This window comes from Danio rerio, chromosome 19, assembly GCF_052040795.2.
Source record: "Danio rerio strain M-AB ecotype USA chromosome 19, GRCz13ab, whole genome shotgun sequence".
Taxonomy (NCBI): domain Eukaryota; kingdom Metazoa; phylum Chordata; class Actinopteri; order Cypriniformes; family Danionidae; genus Danio; species Danio rerio.
Genome location: NC_141039.2, coordinates 30,878,964 through 30,888,251, shown reverse-complemented (window position 1 = coordinate 30,888,251; position 9,288 = coordinate 30,878,964). Strand labels below are relative to the sequence as shown.

At 32.4% G+C, this 9,288-nt stretch overlaps 1 long non-coding RNA gene across 2 annotated transcripts in view; it reads left to right on the top strand.

Annotated features, from left to right (window-relative positions):
- The first annotated feature begins 1,608 nt into the window (after positions 1–1,608).
- Positions 1,609–9,288, top strand: part of linc.sox4a (linc RNA sox4a) — a 102,422-nt gene continuing 94,742 nt past the window's right edge. For both annotated transcript variants that reach the window (XR_015516934.1, XR_015516933.1), the window contains exon 1: positions 1,609–1,754. This is a non-coding gene — a long non-coding RNA (linc RNA sox4a). The remainder of the gene's footprint in view (positions 1,755–9,288) is intronic.

Below are 9,288 nucleotides of genomic sequence, written 5' to 3'. Positions count from 1 at the left end.
TACACTTTTTATTAGGAAATTATTATTTTTAAAATGAAAAATGTTGTTTTATCCAATTGAAAACCACAAATTCCCCAAAATAAATAAATAAATAAATAAATAAATAAATAAATAAAAAAATAAATAAATGTGTTTTGAAATCAGCTTTTCATAATCTAGTAAATTTACAGTAGCTCCTCATTTTTTTTTGCTGGTTGACTCACAAGGGCCACACATATCAATGATTTTGTGCCTGTATTTTGTAAAAAGGTACTTAGAAGAAGCTTTATTGATAATGTTGTGGCTCAAAAAGCAATATGGATAAATGGCATTATTAGGGTCTGAATAGTTAGTGAGAGTGTATAGTAATGCCTTTTGTTCAGTTTTTTCATTTGTCTGTTTTATTAATTAATATATAATAAATATGATAATAAAATAGTTTTTAAAACTAAATATTGGTTTTTATTTGGTTTGCTCATGTACTTGCTGAATTATTTCAAGGAATAAATAGCAATAGTTCAAAGTTAATAAATTAAATGAATTAAAACCACATTATTCCGTTTACCAGAAACAAAAATAAAACATTACACTGAATTCATTATTTTTGTGTGTGCCACACCAAGATTTGGTTTGGCTTCTTCTGGCCACCCCTAAGAAAATTTTCTGGGGACGCCACTGGGGAATTAAAGTTTTATATTGTGCAAAAGAGTTATATAAGCTTGAAGCAAGCAGTACAACATAATTGCGGTACACAGGAGCAGATTTAACCAACAAGCGAAGTAAGCTGCCGCTTAGGGGAAACCTGGGGGCCCCCAATAAATATCTAGAAGTATAAATTATACCTATAAACAATATATAAAATCGTTTTCTACCATATTTGTTATGATGAGAGTTACAAATACAAATTTAAAGTAATTAAATATTATTTTACATACAATCAAATGTAATATTATTATAATAATATAAAGGTATGTAATAATAATAATAATATTGCAAAATAATTAATGGAGCAGTCCAGCAGTAAAATCTATAAAATATGTATATATATTTTTTGATTTTTTGTTGTACATTCATTTTAAGAAAATGAATCATTTAAAATGTAGAGATTGCAATAATATAAAATGTAAAATAATAAAAATAATAATAATAATAATAAAAAGACACAAATAAAAAAGCAAATTAAATAAAATTTAAATAAAAGTAGAAAGGGTGCATTTCAGGACTTGGACCCAATGGCTGGAATTGCTTAGGGCCCCAAAATCCCTGCAGGGATTCCTTATTATTTTCCTTATTGAGTCCATGTAAGATGGAATATAAATCCAATGTTCAGAATCTTGGACCACACATGTATGCAAATTAGCACATATTTAATGATATAATATTTTTTTACACATTTAAACATTACATTTTAGAAAAGCTGTACCTCTAAAACACATATATTTGCAATTCTTGATATAATTCATCAATTGGGGAAATATGGTGATACCATTAATTAATTAATTAATTGATTTATTGACTTACATTAAATAAGTTTCTTCACAAAAGTCTATTCTGCAAAGTGCATGATATCGGACAAGGGGTGGGGTCATGCGTGAAAGGGGCGTGGTCAGACGAGCCGTCTAAGCACGTGTAGACAAAGCGCATCATCAATACAACCAAACATCCGAACGCGGAAAGTTTTGCGCTTATGGATTATAACGACAAAACGGGATTGCCTCTCAGTGGACCTCCACACGTGTTTGACAAAACTCTCCGAAGATGACATCCTGACGTAGGTAAATGGTTTTGGGATATTTCAGCGGTAGTTTTAGTGCGCCTGCTCTCAAAGTTGAGCACAAAGGGGGAGTGGAGTATTCCTTTGTTCATCATGTAATGAACTGACTGCTTGTAAACTTCACTTGGACACGAGACATTGGGATGTAACTCGATTACTGAATGGAATCTTAACATTGGATGACTTTTCATAAACTTGACCTGGTTGGAAACAGTTTGTGGGATTTTATCTGCTCAGCACAATTTACAAGTGGAATAAATCAACAAAGAAAGAAGTCACGTTTTCGGTCCACCTGCTTTACAATGCATTTTAATGTATAGTATGTTTAATATTGATTACAACACAAATGGACAAAAAATATATATATATATATATATATAACAATTTATAGTAAAAACGTTTTTGAATCATACTATATTACTTGAATTATTATGTTCTGGTAATTTTGGTAATTAATTGGCAGTATTGTATTAATATTTTAGTATTCATCACTGTTTAAAGTAGTGAAGATTGAATTATACTGTAGTATTTATAAGTTTATCAATTCACTATAGTTAACACTACAAAATGTTGTAAATATTATAATATATACTGTGCTATAATATTTTATAGCATGGTTAATAAATACAATTAAACTAAATACTACCATAATATTTTTTTCATTCGGAAAGTTAGACTATAATCAACATTTATTAATGAAGGTTAGCAACAGGTAGTTTGATTGTTTTCAGTTATTTCGTGTAGCCGTTCTGAGAAAAAGAGTATATTTTATGAGTATATTATAATGTGTGTTTTTATTTAACTTTACAATGAAAAATATGATCAAATATTATTATTTAGACAGATAATAGTTTAATAAAGACAGGTAATCTTTATCTATATACAAAACGTATCATAATGAGACGCCATATGCAGAAGGTACAAAAGCCAGTTTAATTTAAAAAGGAATCCATTATTTATTATTAAATTAATAATAAAATAGATATTTAATTTGTTCAGGCCTTTTGTATTTTAAACTTCATGTTGAGGTCATTGGTTGTTCTCCGTTATTATACGTAGTTACTGGTGCCCTTGATTCTTTTAAAGTCCTACAAGCCATAGATTAGGTCACAGTTTTTGTTTGCTACAAATAGAGATTATTATTATTTTTTCCTTTTTCTTGTTTTTTTTTGCTCATTAAGTATAAAATAGATAGCTGTTTTGTGATTGACTGGACTGAGGCCTATGGATGCAACACAAGCAACCCTTTCAGAACGATAGGAAATGAGTAATGTGCAATACAAAGAGACCTCATTTAACCCAGAAGAGAAAAAGGGCATTTGAATGCTAGAAGCCACACTTTACAATGTGGAAATGCTATTCCAACAAAAAATATTAAAATGCTTAACCTCTTTTTTTTCTCCTTTTTTTTTTTACTTGTTTTAATGTTATTTTTTATTTTGTTTTGAGTTGACAGTAGAAATGAGCTTGAGTGGGGCATCTTTCAGAATGTGAATTTACTTCAGTTGTTTAATGTGAACACTTCATTTAAAATGGAATAAAAAAGTAAAAAAAAAAAACAAGTAAAGAAATCATTATTGAAGATATCTAGTGTAAACTTAGATTATTAAATAAAAATAAAATCATGTAACATAAAAAAAATTACATATCTTACACATTTTGATTAATACATATAGGATTTTAGCTAATAAAATGCTTGTACAGCATTTATTAATCATAGTTCAACATATACTATCGCATTATTAAAGATGTTCTTGTTGGCATTAATGCACTGTGAATTAACATGAACTAACAATAAACTGTATTTTCATTCACCAATGATACCAAAGATGATAAAATACTGTAACAAATGTGTTGATCGTAGCTTTTTCATTTTAGTAAACACATTAACATTTGTCCCGTATTGTAATGTTACCAAAATACCAAAACATAAAATAATAAACTATAAGTTGATGACGTACTGACACTTTATTTACTATTAATTATATCTTTATTAATATATATGCAATAACAATGCGTTAATGATAATTGTTACAATCTATGTTCTAATATATTGTTACATTAATAATAATAATAACACACCGTTAAAAAAGCATAATGGAAAAAGTCTTGACAACAAATAATTTTATGTAGCTTTAACTTATTTTTATTCTAAATCAGAGATGCCCAAAGTATGGCCCGCAGACCAAAGTTGGCCCATTGTATCCTTTGATTTGGCCCACCATCCAATCTGAGAGGAGAGTGATTTTGATGGAGAGAGTTGGGGTGAATGCCTTTAATTCAGAGATCATCATTATAATTTGATGTAACCTTTTTGTATGTTTTATTGCTGAGCTACAAAAAAGCAAACTGAATTTAAGTATTTCAATTAAATGTAAATGAGTCTTAATTTTATCAAATGTAATTACTGTCACTTGATAGATAGATAGAGGACTATGCAGAAGACATTGGCAAGACAAAAGCTGGTTTAATTCTGTCAGAATTTAGATTGTTTTGTTTTTACTGTAATAAGTTAATTGTACAATTTTAAACATAATGACTTAGTTGGTATAAAATAACGTTTTCTAGTAATTTTAAACAATAATAAACAAATTAGGAAATTACCTATGGTAAATAACCTAACCTATATTTACCTTTGGCCCATTAGCCTCAATTAAGTTTGGTTTTTAGCCCTTCAAAAGGAAAAGTTTGGGCACCCCTGTTTTAAATGTATCAGGTTTTCACTAGATTTTTTTAGTTATACAAAGTTTAACTTAATATTTTTAGTCAGTTTGCTTGATGTAAGTTGAGATGACTATGGCTTAATTTGATTCAACTAAAATATTAAAAGCAGAACAAATTTCTTTACAGTGCAATTTAAATGAATATCTCACAATGCCATGGTTTCAGTCAGCATTACTATGATTAATTGTGATAAATATTGGTGGTTTGTGTATTGAAAAGTTTGATTTTTGCTTCTCAGTGCTGTTGAGCATATTAGCAATTAGTTTGTATAACTAAAAAATAAAGGTTCATGGTTACACGAACATCTTTGGAAACTTTCAATTTCACAAAAAGTTGTGGAAAAATGTTCTTTATACTCTTAAAATGTTATTCATGCTAAAAAAATGTTTTTTTTAAAATTATTATTGTTATTATTTTTTTTTTATGAAATCCTAACCGAAATATTATTTTTGAGAACCCAAAATGGCTATTCTATGGCAGTGTTTGTCAACCATGTTTCTGGAGGACCACCAGCTCTCCACATTTTGCACACTCCTTAAACAAACACACCTGATTCAGATCATGAGCTCATAACAGAGGCTGAAAGACCTGTAATGGGTGTAACCGACAAAGGAGATATTTACATGCAGTGTTGGTTGTCCTCCAGGAACGTGGTTGAGAAACATTGTTCTATGGGACCCTGCAAAAACACCATTTAGATTTTTTTTTAGAATGAATGCACGAAACCTGAACAGTTACTAGGTGTTATTACTAAAATGAAAAATGTTATTGATTACAAATTAAATTTTGTAGTTTGTGGCAAATCTACAGTAAATTGATTTTAGGTAGTATACTTTGATTACTTTCGGATTACCCTTAACCTTGGTAAAATCTCAGGGGTGATTCAAGTGAATAAAGTGTCCCAAATGGTAAAAAATGGCCAACATTACATTCACACCAAAATTCAGAAAATTGGTTGTAATCTAACTGAATTGTAAGAATGCTAAATATTATAAAATATTATTTAAAAAAGGAAAATATAAATAAAAAAAGAGTAAAAGAAAAATAACTGAATACCAATGAGTATGTTTACATGGACACCAATAATCCGATTTTAATTCGATTAAGACAATACTCTAATTAAGAGTCGATCATGTAAATTGTGATTTTTGATTACCTTAATCCAACTAAAGTCATAATCGAACTAAACAGAAATCAAATCAAGACATGTGGAGTATGCTGATTTTAATCGCATTATTGAAGTGCAGTACAGAAATGTAAACACCTAAATAAAACTATTACAGTCTAGTAGGATTTTCACCGCATATCCGACAGGATAGTCTACACACACAGCATGCATGAAATGTTCCTGAATGTAGGTGAAAGTGCCAAACTGCAGTTAAAGTTGACAAATTAAAAATGGAACACTGGAAATTTCATGAAACTCTGTAGGAAATGTGGATAGCGTGGTGACGCTAATCCAATTATGTGCTATAACATGTAAAACGAGATCATGAAAAGAACATTCAAAAAGCAACTCATGTAAATGCCTTAATCATATTATTGTGTTAATCAGATTGAGGCAAATAATTCAATTACTGATCTTGCAATCAATACAAAGTTATTGTAATCTAATTACAAACATTCAAAAATAAGCTATTTTCATGTACATAACGTACATTTGTAATCCAATGTGTAATCTAGATTACAAGGAATCTGCAACTGTCCACCATTACAAACCTTTTTGTACACACAGCACAAAGTTTCCATTTGTGTTAAAAGGGTGGTCGAGAGTGTATTTTTTAAGGCTTGGTTTTGTTTATAACATGCAAAGCAATGTGTGCTCATGCTTCATTTGTACAAAATCACATTATTTTTCCATATATCTTACTTTGATTATATACAGCTACTCAGCTAACATGAAAACGACTGTCATATATCCTAATTCCTCTGAAAGGCCCACCTTCAAGAGGCTCTGATAGGTCAGCTAACATAATGTGCTGTGATTCGTGGATCGGCACCACGTCACGCCCCTACAAACACACGCTCTTTTGCTGTGTGAGCACTAGCTGAATCAGACAGAAAATGAAGAGCACACAGCTGAACCTCCCACCTGCTCTCTAAAATAAAATCTGACAAGTGTCTTTCACATATATTCAGAATAAGCATGTGTAAGTAATATGAAACGTTCACATATCTTTTGCAAGTTTAATATTTGAGATGTAGAACACACGGAAAGCAGCGGCATAGAGAGGCACTGCATGCGCTGATGAAGATTGTGACTGTTTACATCGGTTTGACTTACCAATATAATTTTGTAGCTAAATTCTTAGCAGTGCCAAACAGCCTTTCCTGTTGTTTACATCCTTGTTTACGTCCTTGCTACAATATTCCATTAACGCTTGAAACTGTGCATGAAATTGATCAATTTTAACAAATACAAATACTTGCAGGTTGTGACTCACAATTCACAGCTTTGTCGGTTTGAGTTTTTAGCCGAATCCAGCACTGAACTGGAAAAGATTCTGGAAGCTGTCCTTTGTCAAATGCTAGCTATATATTTTTTATAATTCTCTGGAACATAATTAAAATTAATTTGTAAGCGCTTCTCTCTTTGAGTCATGTCCTTTGGAAGCCCAAATACAGAAACCGAAGAAGCTCTGTGGAACTGCTTGGACGGAATTTTAGCTTTTTCTGCTATAACATTACAGCGCCTCTGGCCACGCCTCGTTGCTGCGCGGGGTGTATGCGCACGGTGAATGTGCGTTACCTAAAGCATTTGTGATCTCACTAGCCTGAATGTATTTTTTGTAGTCCCCATATTTGTTTGCTGTATGCTTTGCTAAGCTAACCCTATAATAACCAATGTCTCTGTTTGCATTGAACTTTGAGCATCTTAAATTCAGAGATATTGATTATATTCACACAGCGACATTACAGATCAAAACATAATATCATAGTGGACCACGCCTTTAAAAGAACTACAGGTGCTATTAATAAACCTTTATTTTAAGTCCTATCACATTTTTGTCGTTATTTAAAACTGACCAAGGGATCAACAGCTTCTGTGGTTCAGTGTTTCTGCATGACACTGTGTTTGTTTGTGAGTGAGAGAGAGAGCGTCAGACAGGCTATATTAATGTATGCCTGCTCAGAAAGGTTGCTACAGAGAAAGCCGTGTTGCCTTGGGATGTTGAAATGTCTTGTTTTGACATGCCTTGTCTTCCATACAAAAAAAAAAAAAAAAAATTGGGAGAAAAAAGACATTGCAGGCATCAGAAGACAGCACAGCTAATTAGTCACTTTTGTGCGGGAAGCGTGGTGAGATGATGTCACCGGCAGTGGAGTAATTACTACCCATAAATCATAGTGTGTGAGAGGTAGTGCAAGAGGAGCCGAACGCTGGTTCTGGCAGCTCTATTGTCTTGAACTCGCGAGCCCACTTCTGTCTCCTTAGCGGAAAGGTAAATAGACACCTTCTTGCTCGAAGACGTAGTTTAGGATGAAGGAGATGAACCGAAAAGCCGTTCAGTGTCTGTTAACAGCTTCACCTCCCCTATGGTTTCCAGTGTAGTTATGCATCTGTTCAGCACAAGGGTCTTTATTTCTGAAATTAATTTCAGAGGTTTTTTCCTGAGCAAAAGCGATCCGGCTGCGTGGTGACATCAGGCATCATCCGCAGCATTAATTTTCTTCCCAGCATCACAGCGGTTGTTTTGGCACCCCCTTACGTTTTTAATAGTTTGGTATCTTAGGGCCTTGTCAAGATCTTGGTAGAGGTCTTTGAAATTAGACTGAGTTTCTGTCAGCATATGCTTTGATTTACTCTCGCCCCGTCTATCTCTCTACACGCAGCCAAGAAAGCCTGATGTTTTACTGTCCTGAAACGGAGTGCGAATTTGCTGACAGTGCTGAACTGTAGGGATGCTCTGCAGGCTCTGCCCACTTCAGAAGTTTCGCTGCGCTCTCATGTGACGTGCTGTCGTTTTATGGCCGCGAGCAACTGGTGTATGTTTGTGTCATGTTTATGTGCGGTTTGAATGCACACATTTGCTGAAGGGAGGCTTCTGCGTCATGAATGCGGGTCGGTGCTTTGTTCTGCTGGAGTTTGGTTTATATGTGGTGTTTTGATGTTGGATTGTACTGATTTTACACTCTTGGGCGTTTCGAGGAAATGAAGGGCACATCTGGGTTTAAAATAAGGCTTGATGATGAAAAAATTGGACATTGTGATATGTAACACAAAAAATAAGTAATAAATGGAAAAATACAGGAAGTTTTACCAATATTTCTTGTTATGTTATACTTACTGTTACTATAATGGATGGGTCCTGAGAAGTAGGGATATGTGATATATTACTGTGTTATTAAGTTAGCAAGATGCCGAAAATTCTGCTTACGATAAAAACAAAAAGTAATGTAGAAGTAAAGGTTATCGTAATAGTAATGATAATGATGGTTGTGCAATGAATAATTATTACAGTAGTTTGTGTGCAGTAGTTTTGCGTGTTCGAGTCTGTTTGGAAAGAGATTTAATGATATGATTTTACTCCAAATACACTTCATACATAAGTGTTTAAAATGGCAAATTTTTGTGACCAGACATGATTTAATATTACAAAATGTAGAAGAAATCATACTGTTTTACAGTATTCAATATTCAAAGTGATATAGGGTGTTAGCAAGACTTTATAAATGTACTTTATGCTTATAAAATACCCAGGATGGCTTGAAGAAGACAGATAATCCATATATTGCCATATTCTTTTTTTTATTGTTTTCATGTTCATCAATTTATTTATCATATTTATCCTCTTTGCTGTTCTACGGTG